The 24,453-nt window shown below is 43.6% G+C and overlaps 1 protein-coding gene across 1 annotated transcript in view; it reads right to left on the bottom strand.

The window, feature by feature from the left end:
• Positions 1 to 24,453, bottom strand: part of LOC126248816 (sodium-dependent transporter bedraggled) — a 777,714-nt gene that overhangs the window by 160,347 nt on the left and 592,914 nt on the right. The window lies entirely within an intron of this gene.

Genomic DNA, 24,453 nt, shown 5'->3' with positions numbered 1-24,453 from the left:
CACACCCTCTGTCTCCTTCATTAGGGCAACTTCCAGCACCTCCTGGATGTTGAACTTCACTGTGACATCTACCCTTCCTTCCAACTGTAATCTGGTCTTGTTCTGCCACTCCCCAGGGCCCCCATTTTCATCTCCCCTCCTTCTCCCAGAGAGGGGATTTTCCTCCTCCCCCCCCCCCCCCGCCGAGTCCCTGCACCCCGTCCTCGACTGTTTTCCTCTCACGTCCTTCCCTCCCCAGCCCTCTTCTGCGCGCCCCCAGCCGGTCTCCCCCCTCCCTCCCTTCTCCCTCATCTTCATTCTCCTGGCAGATCCTCTGTTTGCTCATCGTCATCAGTGTGCTACGTCAGTGTTGTGTTTGGTGCAGTTCTCCTGCACATCCAGAGCTGTGATTTTAACTGTGTGCTGGACTTGTACATAGTGTTACTGTCAGTGATTGTTATGTGCTACGTCGTCTGTCGATCCTTTTATGCTCCGGCCATACTTTGCCTTGTGTTCTTTAATTGTCCCAGTGTGCGGTTTTTTTGTGTGTGCTACTTTTTTACGGTTTTTATCTCCATTTTACAGTCGTCCCCCTTTTCGTCTGTTCTCTTCCGTACTGTTCCCCATTTTTATATCGATGTACGCCATATTTTCGCCTTTCTGTTATTTTAAATGTCTCCTTTTTGTATAATTACTGTCTTTAGGCTGAAGAGCAGCGCATATGCAGCTGCCAGCCCGTCCCAGATGGAGCATTGAAATACAATAAAGCAAAACGGAGTGGCCGAGCGGTTCTAGGCGCTTCAGTCCGGAACCGCGTGACCGCTACGATCGCAGGTTCGAATCCTGCCTCGGGCATGGATTTGTGTGATGTCCTTAGGTTAGTTAGGTTTAAGTAATTCTAAGTTCTAGGGGACTGATGACATCAGATGTTAAGTCCCATAGTGCTCAGAGCCATTTGAACCAATAAAGGAAAAAGAAGTTGTGTTATAGTCGGCGCACGACCGATAGGACACGGCATCTCAGAGGTAGCGATGAAGTGATTTTCCCGTACGACCACCTCCAAACTGTACCGTGAATATCAGGAATCCGGTAGAACATAAAATCACCGACATTGCTGTGTCCGGAAAAAGATCCTGCAAGAATGGGACCAACGACGACTGAAGAGAATCATTCAGTGTGACAGAAGTGCAACCCTTCCGCAAATTGCTGCAGATTTCAATACTGTGCCATCAAGTGTCAGCATGCGAGCCATTCAACGAAACATCATCGATATGGGCTTTCAGATCCGAAGATCCATTCGTGTGCCCTTGGTGACTGCTCGACACAATGCTCACCTGGGCCCGTCAACACCGACAGTGGACTGCTCATGACTGGAAACATGTTGCCTCGTCGGACGAGTCTCGTTTCAAATTGTATCGAGCAGATGACGTACGGGTATGGAGAAAATCTCATGAATCCATCGACCCTGCATGTCAGCAGGGGACTGTTCAAGGTGGTGGAGGTTCTGTAATGGCGTGGGGCGTGTGCAGTTGGAGTGATATGGCACCCTTGAAACGTCTAGGTACGATTCTGGCAGGTGATACATACGTAAAAATCCTGTCGGATCACCTGCAACCATTCATGTCTATTGCGGATTCCGACGGACTTGAGCAATTCCAGCAGGCAATGTAACAGCCCACACGTCCAGGATTGCTACAGAGTGGCTCCACGGACACTCTTCTACTGAGTTTAGTCACTTCCGCTGGCCGCCAAAATCCCCAGACATGAACATTACTGAGCATATATAGGACGCCTTGCAACGTGCTGTTCAGAAGAGATCTCCAGCCCCTCAAACTCTTACGGATTTATGGAGCGCCTTGCAGGATTCATGGTGTCAATTCCCTCCAACATTACTTCAGACATTAGTCGAGTCTAGGCCACGTGTTGCAGCAATATATATATATATATATATATATATATATATATATATATATATATATATATATATATGTGTGTGTGTGTGTGAGATTTTTTTTTCCACCGTGTACAAACTGTAGGATTGATCGATGAGAGGATACGAAACAAAAAAGTTCTAATCAACTTATGTCCGGAAATGCATTGTTTCCATGCTAGAGACCATTTATGCAATCATACTTTGTTACACAGACTGCGGTCTAATACGCGCTATATCACGCAACCGCATTTACAATATGCATGGTTTACTTCTGGAGGGTGGTACTGCTCCTTATACATCATGCCCTAGCGCCCTCGTCTGCCATAGTCACTGGTAATATTCTGTCCGATTCACTTCTCTTGCTAACTCACCTAGTAGCGGATGTGATACAGCGTTGTTCACAGTGGTTCCGTATTCGAATCGAAAGCCGGCCGAAGTGGCCGCTCGGTTCTAGGCGCTGCAGTCTGGAACCGCGCGGCCGCTACGGTCACAGGTTCGAATCCTGCCTCGGGCATGGATGTGTGTGATGTCCTTAGGTTAGTTAGGTTTAAGTACTTCTAAGTTCTAGGGGACTTATGACCTCAGCTGTTAAGTCCCATAGTGCTCAGAGCCATTTGAACCATTTGAACCATCGACTCGAGAGCTTGCCGGCACGGTGTTTACGTACGGAAAGGCAAATGGCAACAACCACAGCATTCGATGTTAGCAACAGTGTTTCACCGTTTGTCAGAGACAGAGTCGTTTCAGGAAGCAGGAAATCATGAAGGACGTACCCGAAATGTTCGGACAGCAGACTTGGAGGAAAATGTGATTAACAGTGTGGAAGGCGACCACCGTGTCAGTACCATGCAGTTGGCCCGCCAGCAAACGGTAAGCCAGACGACTGTGTGGAACATTCTCCATGACTAATGTTACTACCCTTATCACTCACAGCGTGTGCAGGGCTTACTAGCGACAGATTTTCCACATCGGAAGCTGTTTTGCCACTGATTTCTTCACCAAGCAACCACAATTCCTGGATTTGTTATCCATACAATTCACAGATAAGGCCACCTTTACGCGGAGTGGTATCTTCAACTTTCCTAACAGTCATCTGTGGGACAGTATGCAGAACTCCCATGACATGGTGATATCGAATCATCAGCATCGGTGCAGCCGCAGCGCGTGGGCCGGGATAATTGGCGAAAGTATTTTTGGACCAGTCTTCCTTCCACGTCGCCTAAAGGCCGGAACTATCGGCGTTTCTTGCGGGTGACTTTGCCTCCCCTGTTGCAAAAAGTGCCATTGATTCGATGGGTTACTTGGCTGCTACATGATGGTGCTCTAGCCTACTTCGCAGTTAACGTCAGGGCGCATCTCAATCGCGTCATCCCTGGTCGATTGATAGAATGAGGTGGTCCAGTTGCGTGGCCTGCTCATTCGCCGGATCTCAACCCGTGCGATTTCTGGTTTGGGGCCATCTCAATAATATCGTGTATGCAGATCCCATTCCAGATGTGGAGACACTGGAGCAGAGTATTCGTGCTGCCTTTGACACCGTCCGGATGCGGCATGGCCGATGTGAAGGTGTGAGATAGCACATGCTACGGCGCGTACAGGCATGCTATGAGGCACATGGAAACCATTTTCAACACATACTGTAACTGTGGCTACATGGTATAGCGAGTATTAGACCGCAGTTTCTGTAACAACGTATGACTGAATAAATTGTCTCTAGCATAGAAACCATGCATTTGCGGAAATAGTCATTTCTTTGTTCCGTATCCTCTCATCGATCAATCCCTAGAGTTTGTACGTGGTGGAAAAAAATCACCCTGTATAAATTTACTGGCAAAATAGCATAATACTCATTAAATAAATATACAAGTATCATAAAACATGAAGTAATTTAACTGGCGTGTTATTGTGGAGGATACGATGTTCATACAAACACCTGCATAATTTCAAAGTTATGTAAACGTCCTGCGTTTTAACCTCTTTATTTTTTAAATTTTGAAAAAAATCATCAGCAATGGCGGCCGCAGAGTTCCAGCAAAGAAGTTACCCTCGTTTTGCCAACGGCCTTGTCAAAGAGGGCGGAGGAGCAGGCAGAGATTCAGTGCAATCTCTTTCCCTTGGGATGGGAAATTGCCCCTAAATGTAGGACGAATCAACAATGATCAACGGGATGAGGATTCAGAAGGCAATGGTAGCCCCTACATTAAAGGCACGTAATGTGTATCCACAGGACATGTAGCCTCTAACTGAAAAAAATGTCATGATGTTCTCTCTATTGGCAAACGATTCCGGACTAGACCCCCATTCGGATTTCCTGGAGGGACTGTCAATGAGAAGGTGACCATGACAAAAACAAAGAGTAACCAACGAAAGTGTGATGTCCTACGAGACGGGGCGTGGAATGTTAGAAGTTTGAACGCGGTAGCGAAGCTAGAAAAATCTGAATAGGGAAATGTTAAGGCGCAATCTAGATGTAGTAGGGATCAGTGAGGTGGAATGGAAAGAAGGCAAGGATTTATGGACTGACGAGTACAGGATAATATCAAAAGCAGCAGAAAATAATATAATGGGAGTAAGATTTGTTACGAACAGGAAGGTAGGGCAGCGAGTGAGTTACTGCGAACAGTTCAGTCATACGGTTGTTCTCATCAGGATCGACAATAAACCGACGCAGACAGCAATAGTCCAGGTATACATGCCGACGTCGCAAGCAGAACGTGAAGAGATTGAGAAATTATTAGGAAACTGAACGGGCAATTTATTGCGTAAAGAGAGATGAAAATTTGATAGTCATGGGGGATTGAAATGAGGTTGTAGGGGAAGGAATAAAATAAGGTGTTACGAAGGAATATAGACTTAGTAGTAGGAATGAGAGAGGAGAAAGACTAATTGAATTCTATATATACGAAGACAGTAACTAGTTCTCGAAAGAACAGTTACTGTTGATGACCGTGCAGCTTTTACCTGGAATAAATGATGACTGACAACCTCAGCAAGGGATAAGTCCCTGCAGTCGCGCCATTCATCTGTGTCCTCGGTGGCTCAGATGGATAGAGCGTCTGCCATGTAAGCAGGAGATCCCGGGTTCGAGTCCCGGTCGGGGCACACATTTTCAGCTGTCCACATCGAGGTATAACAACAACACCTGTCGGCAGCTGAGGTTGTCAGTTATCATTTATTCCAGGGAAAAGCTGCACGGTCATCAACAGTAACTGTTCTTTCGAGAACTAGTTACTGTCTTCGTATATATAGTTAAAGGCTACCCAGCCATTGACCTTCGTCTGTGCGAATGCGCACAGGTTGCCCAAACTCTTACGGGAATCGCCAAAGCGTGCGCGAGTAATGAGTGGGTGGGCAAATGTCTGTAAGTTACAATACATATGTAGAATTGTGGACAGTTGGGAATGTGAGTCTCACGGGAAGCGTGCAAGGGATAAGTCCCTGCAGTCGCGCCATTCATCTGTGTCCTCGGTGGCTCAGATGGATAGAGCGTCTGCCATGTAAGCAGGAGATCCCGGGTTTGAGTCCCGGTCGGGGCACACATTTTCAGCTGTCCACATCGAGTTATAACAACAACACCTGTCGGCAGCTGAGGTTGTCAGTCATCATTTAATTGAATTCTGCAATAAATTTTAGCTAGCAGTAGCGAATACTCTGATCAGGAACCACAAGAGTAGATGTACTTGGAAAAGGCCAGGAGATATGGAGCCATTGCAGTCAGATAAAATCATGGTCCGGCAAAGATTCCGAAATCAAATATTGAACTGTCAGACATAGTTAAGAGCACATAAAGACTCGGATCATTACTTAGTAATGATGAGGAGTAGGCTGAAGCTTAAGAGACTAGCCAGGAAGAATCAACGGACAAAGAAATGGGATACGGGACGCCAGCATGAGAGCGCATATCATCTATATAAAACAGTTAGCTGTCAGCTATTCCGGGTGTCTCGCAGCTGGGTCGTAAGGCGCAGCTGCAGAAGTTGTTTGAACTTCTAAACGGTACAACATACATTTACAGATACAGTAAGTTGCACTGGCTGAAGGCGGCACAAGGCTATTGACCAGCGGCAGCACACCCGACGAAGGGGCTAGGGACTGAGGTTCCACGAGAGAAATATGACTGCAGCCACGTTCCGCGCCTTTGGCGAAGAAGCAGCAAAATTTTACTCGCTGACACAACGTTTTGCACGCTCAGACTTGACAGGACTTGAAATATGGAATTGCATCACTGCGCATACGAAGACACCTTTGCTACTAGGCTCCCCCCGTCGAAGGTTCGAGACCTCCCTCGGGCGTGTGTGTGTGTGTGTGTGTGTGTGTGTGTGTGTGTGTTGTCCTTGGTGTACGTTAGTTTAAGTTAGCTTAAGTAGTGTGTACGCCTACGGATCAATGACCTCAGCAGTTTGGTCCCATAGGAACTTACCACAAGTTTCCGAAAGCTTTTGCTACTGATTTGGAAATACTCCGAATTATTTGGAACAATATGGTTGGAAGTAGCGGATATAAAATTGAGAGCAGCCGCTCCTGGAGAATTATTGATGGTGAACCATCCTGGCTGTTCTTCTCAACTGTTTCTTTAGCATGCGATCAACTCTCCGAGCCTAACATACGTACTACTATTAACAGTTTTTATATTTTTTCGCCTACTGATTACTTGCTGCTACTAACATATTTTTTCTCATCTAGTGTTGTAGAATCTACACTGGCTTGCGTCTATAACGTAGCAGATCGGAGCAGTAGTCAAAGAACTGGATCGACTAGTTCCAAAATTCGCAGTACGAACGAACTTTCAATGGTAAGCCTGGAATCTTTCACGTAGTGATTCTTCTGCTTAAACAGATCGTTCATAAAAGCTTCTTCTCTTTTCTCCTGTTATACTGTTTTCTTGCTATATTTAAGAATACAATACGTTCTTTTTCACAAGGCATATTTTTTTTTCATTCAGCCTTGTAGAATCTGCAAGCAGCACAGAAATAAGCCAATCGATTTCGAGAAGAAGTTGAAGGACTGCAGCGGCTAGTAGCTGACGAAGAAAACCATATATGGCAGGCTCATCGACATCACTGACTTCAAAATTTTATTGAATTGCTTTAAATGGGTGAAACAGGACCAAAACACATTAAGTTAGATGATCCTTACTGGGTTACTTTTGAGACTGCATTTAGAAGTCGTATATGTACTGGTGTGACAGATACTTGATTGGGTTTTTGGAGCCTAGACATTTCTTGGAAGCATGTTTTTCACATTTTCAAGAACAAAGCTCGTCAGCTTAACGAACCGCTTATGATCAATTGTTCGCTAGTCTCTAATTTTCTCTTGCGAAAAACAGGTAATGAAAAACAGTTGTAATTCAGTACAGAGACTGCAAGTTTAATACTGTCCGAACTTAGTGATGATTGGTACTCAGCTGATGTTATTGATAAACTGGTAAAAAGACTTCAAATATGAGATCCTTGTCGGGCGTTGATGAAATGATTCGAGTGTTAACGTTAATGAAACAACAGTCTTTTATGCAAAACTAAACGTAAAACTGCACAAAGTAATAGCAGAAAATATTTGTCAGCTGATAATGCCTGATTCAGGTGGTCTATTCTAGCAGGATAATATCCTGCAAATAAGGATGCACAACGTGAGTCTAAATATTAGCGATATGAAAACAAATTAAACTTTGCAAACATACCGTTTTCTGCAGTTTTCATGTTTTCGAAAAACAGAATGAAGACGTATCTGTACACGCCTACGGCATCCAGTATTCAGACTATGAATGGATGGCCATAGATGGTAAGATCAAAGACAAAGAATTTAGAGTTTTTACAAAACACCGTCACAACAGACATGTGAATCATTGTTGCAGGTTGCTAATAATACAGATACGTGTCATTTCTATTACATAAAAAAACTTTCAAGGCTCGCAAGGAGTAGCATTACTCCTTTTCATTGTTATGTTCAAAATGGTTCAAATGGCTCTGAGCACTAGGGGACTTAACATCTGTGGTCATCAGTCCCCTAGAACTTAGAACTACTTAAACCTAACTAACCTAAGGACATCACACACATCCATGGCCGAGGCAGGATTCGAAACTGCGACCGCAGCGGTCACGCGGTTCCAGACTGAAGCGCCTACAACCGCACGGCCACACCGGCCGGCCATTGTTATGTAGTAATATGCAAGCGATATCTGAGATATTTTTATTCCAGGGAAAAATTAGATGCATATTTACCTGACTGTGCCTGTTTAAACCAGTCACCAGTGTCACGTCAAGTGAAAGGAACTAGTTCGTAAAATTTACAAAATTTAGTAATGACACGAAATTGCCTTTCACTATTTATGCTGATACACAATGTGTCTCCGGACCAATCGCTGAATGAATGAATCTGGTTTGCATTCCGATTAGGTACATGTTCATAAACCATTCAGTGTTGCATACTGCATACACTGCAGTTATGAACAGAGCTTTTCCTAGTTTAAATTTTACAGAGGCGGCGACTGATTGGAATGGTTCACTCGACAGTTCTATGCAGTCGCAGAGACTATTAATGGATTTTTATTACAAAATAAACAGATGGCATTAAGCCCTCACAAAAATTGCCGTTTGGATCGCCAGAGATTTGCCATAATTGCAAGAAACCGTATGAGGAGCGTAATATTAAACACAGAGACCATTGCTGTTTCACCAGTGCACCTGCCTCCGCAGCTGAGTGCGCAGCGGAGGATCCGTTCGATTCCCGATACTGCCAAGGATTGGGAGGACTGGTACTGGTGCACTGTGGATCGTGACGTCAGCTGAGCAACTAACGTGGCCTTCGATAAACACAGGCCTGTCTGAGGTCAGCCATGTAGTGTTCGTGGCCAACGATAAATACTTATCAAAGCCCTTAGGCCAAATCTTCGATAGTGTATCAGGGAAGCTTTTACCAAAGATCTTTGATTAAAGTTAGAGCGAAGGCCGTTGCTTACATGTCGCTTCGTTTGCCTTAATTCATTTGAGCCATAAAATCACGAGGTATATTTGGTGCGGTGCTACCACCACAGTGATCATTTGCAAAGTATGAAGAATGCGAAACTATTCATAATACAAAGCACGCAGAAGCCGCTGACTATAAAAACCCTAATACGCCGTTGTACTCTTACAAAGATAGAGCTGCAGCAATCAGCTGCATTCGAAGTTGCTTCACTGTAGATGATTTTATGCTTAAACATAAAAAGAAAGTATGTGGAAGGAGGATGAGATGTGAAAGTGTACATAAGTAAAATAAAGGTATTTATTTGTACTCTAAGTAACCTCACGTTATCTTCATAAATTCCTCGTTAGGTGATTTATATACTGGTTCACACGTTTCTGGAATAATACGCAAAGCAGTACACGGTGATATTCGAGTGCTATATTTCAGGGTGGGGTAGCTTTCGGTTGTCGTTAGAAAATACAGCCACGAGACGATCTTTAGCAGAAATAGCATTCGTGATTAAAATAATGACACAATGCACCAGTTACGTACTTTTGCACGGCGATTTGCGAGAATTTGTTCTCACGATGAAGTACAAATATTTACATAGCTAGTTCGTGATGTATCGGAAAATGGGACAAAATAAATCTTACCAACTGCAGTAAACAATAAAAAACAACGGCAGGATTATAGGTGCAGAACACCACATAACATACCTTTGCGAATATATACTTTTGATAATGAGAATAAATTCTCGAAAAGCATTATATTGAGTGTGAGAAAGATACCTAACTAGAGCAGTGTTTCATTATTTAAATCACGAATGACACAGTTGCAGGCTTTCCAAAAACATTGATTATGACGAATGAAACTGAGAAATGGCATTTCTCGAAAGAGTTCTGTATATGCAAATATGAAGAGGCACTTTCATGGGGGCAAAATGAAATATTTGTTGACCCATTCTCAAATAATTTTCACTGTTCTTTATGTTCTCGCACTGTAGCTCACGAAGCAAATTCTAGTGAACACTTCGAGCTCCTCCTCTCGCTATCCACGGTTGCGCGCACAATAGTTTCCATTCCACTTTCTCTCCGAGCAGTGCGCTCGTCACCGACATACGGTGTCGTTAACTGTTCGGCATCCGGTCCCGAATAATTGACGAAAAATTTTACTGTTGTGTAATAGCTCTAGTAAAGCAGTTTGGTCAAATAAATTTGACGAAATGTTTGACAAAGGGCGAGTTTGTGTCGGCCGGCAGTCAACACTACGATGCTGACGTCACACAAGGAGCGCTCAGGCCTGCTACGAGCAGCTAAGTGAGCGAATTGTAGCGGCCCCACGGAGAACGGTTGAGTGGTGTGCTGAACACACCGAGTGGGAGGAGCTCTTTTATACCGTGGTGCAGCACATCCAGGCTGTAATGTACACTACAGACCTCACTGTACAGTGCCCGTCGCATTCCACAGTCTGCGACATTAAAACGGGCACTCCCCGATCACAAACAATTGCAAAAAAATGCTGACAGATGACAACGGAGAAATTAAATTACATCTAGGCCGCGTTTCTATTCTGCCTTTGCACATTTCTGATTTACAGATTCGCTAAATTTCCTGAGGTCTCCCCTCGAGGAAAACCAGATGAATTCGTGATAATGAGGACATATTTTCCAGCTGAGACTCATTTTGCCGCACAACCATCTCGCCACGTACTAGGTTGAAAACACAATATTTGGGCTTTACAATGCGTTCGTCCTAGAACAGCCTTGTCTACCCTCCGGAGCAGAGAACAAAAAAGTGAACGTATTCCGACATATACCATCTCTATATAACTTTTGGTAAGCAAGGAAACACACATTTTGCCCATAAGCAGGAAATCCGTGTTTGAGTCCCTTTTGCCACAAATTTTCAGTTGCTGCTGTATTCATTGCTTATAAGATTTTATTCGCTCCTTCTGGAATAATAGGAATCAATGTACAACTTCGAAAAAAATTATTTGATAATTTTAAATACTTTGAGATCTTGTATGCTGTAAGGTATCAATGTACTCACAATTATCAGTTTATTTCTTTGCGGATGTAGATTCCTTGTTCCATAGACATGAAAAGGAATGAACAACATCTTCGACAGTTAAACTCAGAAACGGGCTTAGCTGCCGAAAGCTATCGTATGACACAGTAAATTGTGAAACATGTGTAAAAAAGGTATTCATGCGTAATAATTAAAATATTTCACCAACAACTCACAGTTAACTCAGCAAAAAAATTAAGGTTTATGAGCGATCAGAATTATCTGTTCTTACATTTAAACGACATTAACTACTTATGTGGGCGTTAATGTGCTTTGACTGACACATTATAATATTGCATGTTTGTTGACTCACGCATGCATGCACTATATACTATCTCCTGTTCCTAAACGAAATATCTGGATATGCTGTGCTGGATTTTAATTGAAAGCTGTGGATAGCTGGCCAAATTACCAAGGGTGCACAGTTTTCGGTAGCTTAAACGCGAGAAGAAATAAATTCAACAGTCGCTCCTTGCATAGCGCTAAGGCCACCGTTTCAGTCTTTAATTAATATTAAACTTCACGCCTTTCCCGTGACTCCCAAGCGGCGATGTAATTACAGGGAGCTTTGTGCAATTAGTGCTCGTTAATGAAAGCCAGATTAAGCGGTCTGCCAGCCCTCCGCTGATTAGGGCCGTTGTTTGGACAGACCTGCAAATTTCATCACATCTGCTTCACTCCTAAATAAGCGTCCCCGCAGGTTTAGCACACATTTTATCTACGTCCCTAGACACTTCATTAATAAAAACTTACTAATTTACTTTTCCTGTCTTGTAACATTAACTTCATAAGACCAGCAAGTTTTTACGAAACAAAATTCATCCAAGAAAATAAAAATATTTTGATATGATTATGTTAAACGATGGTAATTATAGATATGGGTGGTGTCTCAGCTGTCGGACATATCCGACAACTGATATCTATTATTGTACTGGCGCGACGGTCATTTGAGGAAAACGTTTCAATGCGGATTCACAACCAACGTCCGAACGCCTAAGGCAATCAGAAATCTGTGAATAGGGGGTTAATGGGCGGGCGGTGCGGCAACACAAAAGTCGGGAAGTTTGGTGTGAGGGAAGTATGTCTGGATGAGAGAGGTGTTTTAGGAATCGTTGTAGAGAATTGGTGTTTCCCGGTCGAGCATCGGTGCGGCAAAAATTTTCATCTCTAGCAGATGCATTGCCACAATGCCCTGTGCGCCTGCAAGACATTATTTTCTTCGCATCTCTTTTCCATTCTGTGTAACATTCTATGTAAATCCATAGCACTGAGTTAACAGCTACGAATCCTATTGTGTTTTTTTGCTGAACGTAACAGCCATGCTCACTGTTTTAAGTAAGCTACGTGTATTCTGTATATACAGGGTGATTCAGAAGGAAAGTTACGTAATTTATGAGGTGATGCTACATGAGAAAATAAACCGAAAAAGTCCTATGAACATGAGTCCGATTTTCGATCATTACATAATTAGAGCGGGTTGAAGACTACACACATCCACGCATGATTATGAAGACAAGTGTATTACTTATCACAGAGCTGTTGAGGCGCTGTGGTGGACAGAATAATGGTGGGACAGATTACTGGTCCATCCTACATGAGGTGTGGGGGTTCTCCAACAGATGGCTGCACTGTGACGTCGCACCGAGGCAAGTACCTGCAAGTGTACCCAGTGTGCAATCGTAGGTTGGATCAGTGAGCAGTCGTGATGCCGTTTGCGCGACATGCTCGAATTAATTCAGCAAGCCCATTTTGTCCGTGAATACCAACATTCTGCATACGTTTACCTGTGCGGAATATGCAGACGTTTGTGTATGGGTGCTCTAATGGTAGTGCCCATGCGGCTGTGACTGAACATCAGAGACGTTTCCCTGATTGAAGAACCCCCTATGCCAGGGTATTTCCCAAGGTTTTCCAAACATTACATGAATCTAGAACACTACCCAGTGTACACATAACGACAGAACGGGAGGGCGTCCAGTCATTTGAGGAAAGGGAAGACATTATTGCAATGTTAAAATGGAATCCCACCACCAGTGCACTGTGCATAAGCCGTCAACTCGATATTCCACAAACGTGAATGTGGCATATGTCACATCCCGAGGGCTTGTATGCATTCCATCTGCAGCCCGTGCAACATCTGCATCCAGGTGACTCAGTAAGCATACAACAGTTTTGGGAATGGTTGGCTGTACACAGAGACGTCGTACAATACACTTAATTTACAGATGAGGCTACATTTACGTGAAATGATATCATTAACACCTGCAATTATCATATATGGGCGACGCAGAACCCACATGACACTAGGGAAACAGGATTCCAAGTAAGGTTCTCAGTGTACGTCTGGTGTGTATGATTGATGACCTGGTAATAGGGCCTTTGTTCGTGCCAAATCGCATGACAGCCGCAGCATACACACATTTCCTGATAGAAGACCTACCTGTATTTTTGGAAGACGTGACGTTAGAGCACCGACGGAAAATGTACCTGCAATTTGATGGATTACTGATTCACTGTATCAGACAAGTCTCAGTATATGAAAAACGCATTTCCCCAACGATGAATTGGCCGTGACGGACCCATTAACTGGCCTGCCATATCACCCCACCTAACCCCCATGAACCATGGACCTTGCCGTTGGTGGGGAGGCTTGCGTGCCTCAGCGATACAGATAGCCGTACCGTAGGTACAACCACAACGGAGGGGTATCTGTTGAGAGGCCAGACAAACGTGTGGTTCCTGAAGAGGGGCAGCAGCCTTTTCAGTAGTTGCAAGGGCAACAGTCTGGATGATTGACTGATCTGGCCTTGTAACAATAACCAAAACGGCCTTGCTGTGCTGGTACTGCGAACGGCTGAAAGCAAGGGGAAACTACGGCCGTAATTTTTCCCGAGGGCATGCAGCTTTACTGTATGATTAAATGATGATGGTGTCCTCTTGGGTGAAATATTCCGGAGGTAAAATAGTCCCCCATTCGGATCTCCAGGCGGGGACTATCAAGAGGATGTCGTTATCAGGAGAAAGAAAACTGGCGTTCTACGGATCGGAGCGTGGAATGTCAGATCCCTTAATCGGGCAGGTAGGTTAGAAAATTTAAAAAGGGAAATGGATAGGTTAAAGTTAGATATAGTGGGAATTAGTGAAGTTCGGTGGCAGGAGGAACAAGACTTCTGGTCAGGTGACTACAGGGTTATCAACACAAAGTCAAATAGGGGTAATGCAGGAGTAGGTTTAATAATGAATAGGAAAATAGGAATGCGGGTAAGCTACTACAAACAGCATAGTGAACGCATTATTGTGGCCAAGACAGATACGAAGCCCACACCTACTACAGTAGTACAAGTTTATATGCCAACTAGCTCTGCAGATGACGAAGAAATTGAAGAAATGTATGATGAAATAAAAGAAATTATTCAGATAGTGAAGGGAGACGAAAATTTAATAGTCATGGGTGACTGGAATTCGAGTGTAGGAAAAGGGAGAGAAGGAAACGTAGTAGGTGAATATGGATTGGGGCTAAGAAATGAAAGAGGAAGCCGCCTGGGAGAATTTTGCACAGAGCACAATTTAATCATAGCTAACACTTGGTTTAAGAATCATGATAGAAGGTTGTATACATGGAAGAACCCTGGAGATACTAAAAGGTATCAGATAGATTATATAATGGTAAGACAGAGATTTAGGAAACAGGTTTTAAATTGTAAGACATTTCCAGGGACAGATGTGGACTCTGACCACAATCTATTGGTTATGACCTGTAGATTAAAACTGAAGAAACTGCAAAAAGGTGGGAATTTAAGGAGATGGGACCTGGATAAACTGAAAGAACCAGAGGTTGTACAGAGTTTCAGGGAGAGCATAAGGGAACAATTGACAGGAATGGGGGAAAGAAATACAGTAGAAGAGGAATGGGTAGCTTTGAGGGATGAAGTAGTGAAGGCAGCAGAGGATCAAATAGGTAAAAAGACGAGGGCTAGTAGAAATCCTTGGGTAACGGAAGAAATATTGAATTTAATTGATGACAGGAGAAAATATAAAGATGCAGTAAATGAAGCAGGCAAAAAGGAATACAAACGTCTCAAAAATGAGATCGACAGGAAGTGTAAAATGGCTAAGCAGGGATGGCTAGAGGACAAATGTAAGGATGTAGAGGCTTTTCTCACTAGGGGTAAGATAGATACTGCCTACAGGAAAATTAGAGACGTTTGGAGATAAGAGAACCACTTGTATGAACACCAAGAGCTCAGATGGCAACCCAGTTCTAAGCAAAGAAGGGAAAGCAGAAAGGTGGAAGGAGTATATAGAGGGTCTATACAAGGGCGATGTACTTGAGGGCAATATTATGGAAATGGAAGAGGATGTAGATAAAGATGAAATGGGAGATACGATACTGCGTGAAGAGTTTCACAGAGCACTGAAAGACCTGAGTCGATACAAGGCCCCCGGAGTAGACAACATTCCATTGGAACTACTGACGGCCTTGGGAGAGCCAGTCCTGACAAAACTCTACCATCTGGTGAGCAAGATGTATGAAACAGGCGAAATACCCTCAGACTTCAAGAAGAATATAATAATTCCAATCCCAAAGAAAGCAGGTGTTGACAGATGTGAAAATTACCGGACAATCAGTTTAATAAGCCACAGCTGCAAAATACTAACACGAATTCTTTACAGACGAATGGAAAAACTAGTCGAAGCCGGCCTCGGGGAAGATCAGTTTGGATTCCTTAGAAATACTGGAACACGTGAGGCAATACTGACCTTACGACTTATCTTAGAAGAAAAAAATGGTTCAAATGGCTCTGAGCACTATGGGACTCAACTGCTGTGGTCATAAGTCCCCTAGAACTTAGAACTACTTAAACCTAACTAACCTAAGGACATCACACACATCCATGCCCGAGGCAGGATTCGAACCTGCGACCGTAGCAGTCGCACGGTTCCGGACTGCGCGCCTAGAACCGCGAGACCACCGCGGCCGGCTCTTAGAAGAAAGATTAAGGAAAGGCAAACCTACGTTTCTAGCATTTGTAGACTTAGAGAAAGCTTTTGACAATGTTGACTGGAATACTCTTTCAAATTCTAAAGGTGGCAAGGGTAAAATACAGGGAGCGAAAGGCTATTTACAATTTGTACAGAAACCAGATGGCAGTTATAAGAGTCGAGGGACATGAAAGGGAAGCAGCGGTTGGGAAGGGAGTAAGACAGGGTTGTAGCCTCTCCCCGATGTTATTCAATCTGTATATTGAGCAAGTAGTAAAGGAAACAAAAGAAAAATTCGGAGTAGGTATTAAAATCCATGGAGAAGAAATAAAAACTTTGAGGTTCGCCGATGACATTGTAATTCTGTCAGAGACAGCAAAGGACTTGGAAGAGCAGTTGAACGGAATGGATGGTGTCTTGAAGGGAGGATATAAGATGAACATCAACAAAAGCAAAACGAGGATAATGGAATGTAGTCGAATTAAGTCGGGTGATGTTGAGGGTATTAGATTAGGAAATGAGACACTTAAAGTAGTAAAGGAGTTTTGCTATTTGGGGAGCAAAATAACTGATGATGGTCGAAGTAGAGAGGATATAAAATGTAGACTGGCAATGGGAAGGAAAGCGTTTCTGAAGAAGAGAAATTTGTTAACATAGAGTATAGATTTAAGTGTCAGGAAGTCTTTTCTGAAAGTATTTGTATGGAGTGTAGCCATGTATGGAAGTGAAACATGGACGGTAAATAGTTTGGACAAGAAGAGAATAGAAGCTTTTGAAATGTGGTGCTACAGAATAATGCTGAAGATAAGGTGGGTAGATCACGTAACTAATGAGGAGGTATTGAATAGGATAGGGGAGAAGAGACGTTTGTGGCACAACTTGACCAGAAGAAGGGATCGGTTGGTAGGACATGTTCTGAGGCATCAAGGGATCACCAATTTGGTATTGGAGGGCATCGTGGAGGGTAAAAATCGTAGGGGGAGACCAAGAGATGAATACACTAAGCAGATTCAGAAGGATGTAGGTTGCAGTAGGTACTGGGAGATGAAGAAGCTTGCACAGGATAGAGTAGCATGGAGAGCTGCATCAAACCAGTCTCAAGACTGAAGACCACAACAACAACAACCCCATTAGACTTCTGTGTATGGAGTTGGTTAAATGGAGATGTGTACGCTATGAAGGTGGATACCCGTGAAGAACTTGTCACTCGCGTCACTGATGCTGTTGCCTACATTAAAGCCTGCCGAGACAATGTTCGATGTGCAACACAACACACCGTCCAATGTGTTAACAACTGCGTTAAGATGGTTGGGGGACTTTTTGAACACCTCTTGTAGGATGGATCAGTCATCTGTCCCACCATTGTTCTGTCCACCACAGCGCCTACACAGCATTTTGGTATGTAATATTCACACTTGTTTCCATAATCAGTCATGGATGTGTGCAGTCTTCAATCCTCTCCGATTCCGTAACGATCGAAAATCGGACACATGTTCATAGGGCTTTTTAGATTTTCACATTTTGATCACCTCGTGAATTATGTGACATTCCTCCTGAATCAGAAAAACAGTTAATATTTGCCTATGTTATGCATAAATACATGAAAATGTTTGTCGATGGCTGAAACGAACTACCCCCTGACCAGTTCCTTGTTTCCACCTGCATAGTCAACCTTTATGCTATGATTTTAATCGTTAAATTTTGTGAAATGTCTGTTACGATGTTCTGAGTAGCTGTATTCCACTTGCTATCATTTAATATAAAGACTATATGGATCTCGTTTATAATCACAAAAAATTTAATTGTTAGTTATTGCCATCCTTTTATGTATCACACAAACACCGAAAATATTTATTTATTATGTTTCTAAGTTCTCATGTAAAAGACTGCTGCCACCTAGTGGTACCCCTAAATATTATAGTCCGGCAGTGTGTCGTCAACTGTCACAGCAAGCAATAAATATCCTATGAGCCGAATGTATCTAATCAGAAAGTTTTGTGCGTGTTTGGCACTATCATGGTTTTCTTGTATAATGTACAGTGTCATACTCAAACGTCTTCTTCAAGAGGTATGTTCACCTCGGGTATATTACATTTTTTTGTAATACTTTTTCTGATTGAAGATGGCAGTTTAATTTGCCGAAAAACACACTCACATGTATATAAAGCGATCTCTGTAAATAAATTTGTCTAGTAAGAAGATGTCATTATTATGTTAAACTCTGCTGTCACACAGCGACAATTTCAACCTCAGCTGCAGCAGCTTTGTTCGTTATATCTGTATTTGGTGTTCGCAAATTCCGGCTATCAAATTCTAGAGCGGTCAGAGGCGTCTTGTCACGGTCCGCGCGGCATCCCCCGTCGGAGGTTCGAGTCCTCCCTCGGGCACGTGTGTGTGTGTGTGTGTGTGTGTGTGTGTGTGTGTGTGTGTGTGTGTGTCGTCCTTAGAGTAAGTTAGTTTAGGTTAGATTAAGTAGTGTGTAAGCTTAGGGACCGATGACCTCAGCAGTTTGATCCCATATGACCTTACCACTAATTTCCAATTTTTCAAATTCTAGTGTTCGTTGACGAGACTAAGTACACAACATTCTGAACGGAAACCTGTGTTCAGAAGCGTACGGTCTCCGTTCTACAACCATCTTAAATCATCCACTTTTGTTGAAAGCAAGAGCATGGTACTGGACCTGCCAAATGTGCTATGCAACAGAGGACACAAGATGCATCTAATATTGCAGCTCCGAATTAACAACAAATACACTTATGTCGTTATCCGGACATGGCATTCAGTTTTGCGAGCATATATTCCAATACGAGATAGATATAACTTTTTTTCTGGGACACCCTTGTTTAGTACATAGCCACGAGCCCCACTCATCGCCTGGGATTTTTTTTCAAATATACTTTTTCTAAAAAATATAAAAATCTAGTACACTTACTTTCTGAACATTCCTCATACGAGGCGTGTTTTTTAAGTATGTACCGTTATGAAATTTTAAAAAAAGACGTGCTAAGATATCTCAATTATTTTATTTTTACATGAAAGCGTGTGCCTTAATCTACTTTTCTACGTAACTTCCGTTAATATTGAGGCACTTTTCATAACGTTGTACCAGTTTTTTGAATACCCTCCTCACAGAAGTGAGCCTGACTTGTTAACCCCATCACCACTGTTTTGACTTCGTCATCGTCTTGAAGACGCTGACCGCCCAGGTGTTTCTTCAAGTGCAGGCACAGATGGTAGTCACTGGGAGCAAGATAGGAGCTGTACGGAGGATGATCTAGAGTTTCCCATCGAAAAGATGCGATGAGATCTTTGGTCTGATTCGCCACATGCGGACGGGCATTGTCTTGCAGCAAAACGATGCCCTTGCTCAACTTCCATGGACTGTTGCTTTGATTCTGGTGTGACGTAGGTCACCCATGTTTCATCGCCCGTAACAATTTGGCTTAAGAAATCATCACCGTCGTTGTGGTACCGCTCAAGGAAAGTCAATGCACTGTCTAAACGTTTGGTTTTGTGCACATCCGTCAACATTTTCGGTACCCACCGTGCGCACAATTTTCGGTAATTCAAGTGCTCGGTCACAATGCCATACAAAACACTACGAGAAACATTAGGAAAGTCATCCCGCATGGAGGAAATCGTAAAGCATCTGTTTTCTCTCACCTTATTGTCCACTTCCTGCACCAAACTTTCATTAATGACCGAAGGACGCCCACTCCGTTGTTCATCATGCACATTTGTGCGGCCATCTTTAAATGCTCTCACCCACTTTCTTACCATTCCATCACTCATAATGCTTTCTCCGTAAACTGCACAGATCTCACGATGAATATCGATCGCTTTTAGGCCTTTAGCACTAAAATCTTATAACAGCCCGTACTTCACAGTCGGCGGGACTTACGATTGTCGGAGGCATCTTAAACACTCAGTGCAAAACGTGAACAAGGAAGAATCAGACAGTAATGGCGTCAGTGCGTAGATTAAGGTATAGGCTTTCATGTCAAAATAAAATTATTGAGATATATTAGCACGTCCTTTTTTTTTAATTTCAAAACGGTACTTACTTAAAAAACACGCCTCGTACATGCAGGTTCAAAAATGGTTCAAATGGCTCTGAGCACTATGGGACTCAACTGCTGAGGTCATTAGTCCCCTAGAACTTAGAACTAGTTAAACCTAACTAACCTAAGGACATCACAAACATCCATGCCCGAGGCAGGATTCGAACCTGCGACCGTAGCGGTCTTGCGGTTCCAGACTGCAGCGCCTTTAACCGCACGGCCACTTCGGCCGGCGTACATGCAGGGCTTGGCCAGAAGTATACGTTACAAATATGGGAGCTCCAAATGGCTAAGAGTTTAGAGAAAACAGCATTTTTGGAGCAGGTCAGACGAGTCGTGGGCCATGGATGTGAGAATAGTTTCCAGATGGCGGTTGGCGCAGCGGGAAGAGTACAAAACAGTAATACGAGGGTCCTGGGATTGAGTTACTAGGTGGAAACTTTTTTTATTTTCAATTTCCACGTTTCTTACACCGAAAATCGAAGTATGAAGATTTTAACCCACTCCTATACAGCGCCGTATAACCGTTTCTGGATAAATTATTGCCAACAGTCTCTCTCTGCCTACAAGAGAGTACTGCCTCTTTTTAACGGAAAGTTCAAAAAACTGTGGATGAGTACAGGGAAAAATATAGGAATGTCGTCATTTCATCGTCAAAACCTAGCAAACTTACAAGAGCATCTTACAAAAAATTTTGAATGGTGCGCTGAACCCTTACGTGCAGGAGAACAAATTCCTTCTGTTAAATAACTCGTGGAAAGGACACCAAAAATTCGCAATTATAAGAAGAGGTTTTTCAAGATGAAGGATTGCAATCGTGCAGTATTAAAGTGATTCTCCCAAAGGCACTCCGCTAGTGCAGCCCTGCAATGTCTGTTTTAATTGTAAGCTAAAGAATTTCATCAAAAAGCTCCAAAACTGCTCTGATCTCATCGAAAGAGAAAATGAATTTACATCGCGCGAGGACTGCATCAAACAACGTTCCATTGTACACTGAGTAGACAGAAGTCATGAGATACCTCGCAATATCGTGTCCGATCTCCTTTTGCCCGCAGTAGTGCAGCAACTCGATGTGGCATTGACTCTACAAGTCGTTGCAAGTCCCATGTTGCCTCTATAGACGCCCATAGCTGCGAAAGTGTTTCCGGTGCAGGATGTTTCACACCAACTGAACTATCGATTATATCCCATAAATGTTCGATGGAATTCGTTTCGGGTGACCTGGGTGGCCAAATAATTCACTCGAATTGTCCAGAATGTCCCTCATACCAATCGCGAAAGCTTGTGGCCCGGTCACATGGCGCATTGACATAAATAAAAATTCCATCCTTGTTTAGGAACATGAAGTCCATGAATGGCCTGCAGATGGTCTCCAAGTAGCTCAACATAACCAAGATCCAGTCCATTCCACGTAAATACAGCCCACACCATTATGTGGGGCCTGCGCAACACTCTAACCCTACCATCAGCTCTTCCCTACTGAAATAAGGACTTATCTGACCAGGCCGCTGTTTCCCAGTCGTGTAGGGTCCAATCGATATGGTCACGAGGCCAGGGTAGGAGCTGCGGGCTGTGTCGCGTTGTTAGCAAAGGCACTCGCGTCAGACGTCTGCTGCCATAGCCCACTCAAATTTCGCCGCGCTGTCCTAACGTCGTACGTCTCACATAAATTTCTGCGGTTAATCACGCAGTGTTGCTTGTCTATTAGCACTGACAACTCTACCCCAACCCCGCTGCTCTCGGTCGTTAAGTGGAGGCTGTCGGACATTGCGTTGTCCGTGACGACAGGCAATGCCTGAAATGTGGTATTCCCTGCACACTCGTGACACTGTGAATTCCCTGACGATTTCCTAAACAGAATATCCCATACGTCTAGCTCCAGCTACCAATCCGCGTTCAAAATCTGTTAATTCCCGTCGTGCTTATGCAGACATACCTTTTCAAATGGCTCTGAGCACTATGGGACTTAACATCTGTTGTCATCAATCCCCTCGAACTTAGAACTACTTAAACCTAACTAACCTAAGGACATCACACACATCCATGCCCGAGGCAGGATTCGAACCTGCGACCGTAGCGGTCACGCGGTTCCAGACTGAAGGGCCTAGAACCGCACGGCTGCATCGGCCGGCATACCTTTTCACATGACTCACCTGAGTACAAATGACAGCTCCACCAATGCCCTGCCCTTTCATACCCTGTGTACGCGATACTACCGCCATCTGCATATTTGCATATCGCTGTACCGCGACTTTTATCAATCAGTGTAGATTACCACCTATCCTCGCAAATATTTCACAAAATGGTGCGCTACTCTCGGATTGGTATCAAACTGTTCGATGACAGCGAACCTTTCATGAATTTCTAGAGAAACTTAAGAACGGTGTAATTGTAAAAATGCGACGTTTATAAGGTGCGCATGTCGAAAAAATTACTGCTTTACCCGTTTTTACCATGAATATCACCCCAGCACGTGTAAATCATCAACCGCAAACTAAAAGATTTATCTAATTTTGTGTACGAAGTTTTCGTATACGACTTACAATTTCTTCCTAGAAATTTATTTCGAATCCCAAATTTTTTTTCAGTTTTTCATTTCAGACCTTTTATGAAAATATTAATAAACCCAATATATTAAACAGTTTCTTTTCAGTATAAGTAACGTTGTTGCTGTACCCGGATCCCGCTCCAGCTACTGCCGGCTCTGGGTGTTACTATTGACACTGGCAGTGTTACAGAGGGTGGCCGGATGCCCTTCCTGTCGCCACCCCTAACTCCTCGGGACGGAATAAGTGTACCCCAGCTGTCTGCGTCTAGTGTAAGCCATGGAATAGCGCGAACGTCTGCAAATGTGAGGCATGTAACTGAGGCGAAACGTGGGGACCAGCCCGGTATTCAACTAGTGGGATGTGGAAAACCACCTAAAAACCACATCCAGACTGGCCAGCATACCGGCCCTCGTCGTTAATCCGCCGGGCGGATTCAAACCGGGGCCGGCACGCCTACCCGAGTCCAGGACGCAGCGCATTAGCGCTCTCGGCTACCCTGGCGGGTAGTGTAAGTAACGTAAGAATTGAAAATAGAAAATGTTACTGCATAGGGCCTCGGCCCCACCGCCCTATGATTACTATTATGTCCTCTTCGTACTGCGCTAACTGCTCACTGGAACGTACGCTAAAAGATTAATGCAGCACTCGTCTGACGCGTGCGGAAAGTGCTTGGCCATCTGGAGCTTTGCCTTGCATCTTCTGGCCACGCCCTCCATACACACAAATCAGAACGAAATCAGTGACGACGAGTAGGCGCGGTCCCAGTGCTCGCGTCCTGAAAGCTGCTAGCAGATAAATTCGAGGAATAAATGACAAGTGAGTCCTAAGCGATGTTCAAATAGCCCCAGTCGTATCCAAATCGAAATGTACGTTTACAGCAAGGTAAACAACACAGTATTACAATGACGTGTAATAGCGCTTCTGTACAGTATGCGAACTGCTTTCCCAGCCCAAGTGCTCACTTATTTAATGGGGCCGAAAACGCAAAAGGGTTGTGCACGTGAATACAACGCAGTATGCTATAACCGATTCTGGATAAATTATTGCCAACAGCCTCTCTCTGCCTACAAGAGAGTACTGCCTCTTTTTGATGGAAAGTTAAAAAACCCGTGGATGAGAACACGGAAAAATATAGGAATGTCGTCGTTTCGTGGTCAAAACCTAGAAAACTTACAACAGCATCATACAAAAAATTTTTGACTGGTGCGATGAAACCTTACGTGCACGAGAACAAATTCCTTGTGTTAAATAACTCGTGGGAAAGGCAAAAAAATCCGAAATTATAAGAAGAGGTTTTTCAAGATTGTAGTGTGCGTACTGTAAGACCTTCGGTACACACACCATCAGATTATTTGACTTGTCGCTCTAACGAAGTAGGCGAGTGTCAGCAATATGTCTCGTGGTCTTATCGTGGCGTGTTTATCTTCTGCCGTTAGGTCAGACGATAGAAATGCCACTTGCACGCTTAGAGTAGCAGATTGACAGTGACCAAGTTTAAACAGAACTTGATTAATTTTCACACACATTTATTAAAATAATAACAAGCATAAACATTACGTAACTTGATTCTGGATGCTATTTACAATTGACAATCTGAAGTTCCTTTGGTCTTGGTACGTTAATTTTATTCTCACATATCTCTGATACTTGACATAGTGTCTATACATTTATCTTCATGGCTATGTGCAGGAATATGGTAATCTTCTTAGGTGCAGACTGAAACTTGACTATACAGAGGAGGAGGAGGAGATTAGTGTTTAACGTCCCGTCGACAACGAGGTCATTAGAGACAGAGCGCAAGCTCGGGTGAGGGAAGGATGGGGAAGGAAATCAGCCGTGCCCTTTCAAAGGAACCATGCCGGCATTTGCCTGAAGCGATTTAGGGAAATCACGGAACACCTAAATCAGAATGGCCGGAGACGGGATTGAACCGTCGT

The sequence above is a fragment of the Schistocerca nitens genome, chromosome 3, assembly GCF_023898315.1.
Source record: "Schistocerca nitens isolate TAMUIC-IGC-003100 chromosome 3, iqSchNite1.1, whole genome shotgun sequence".
Classification (NCBI taxonomy): Eukaryota; Metazoa; Arthropoda; class Insecta; order Orthoptera; family Acrididae; genus Schistocerca; species Schistocerca nitens.
Note: the sequence above shows the minus strand (reverse complement) of the source record. Positions and strands in the feature narration are given on the sequence as shown.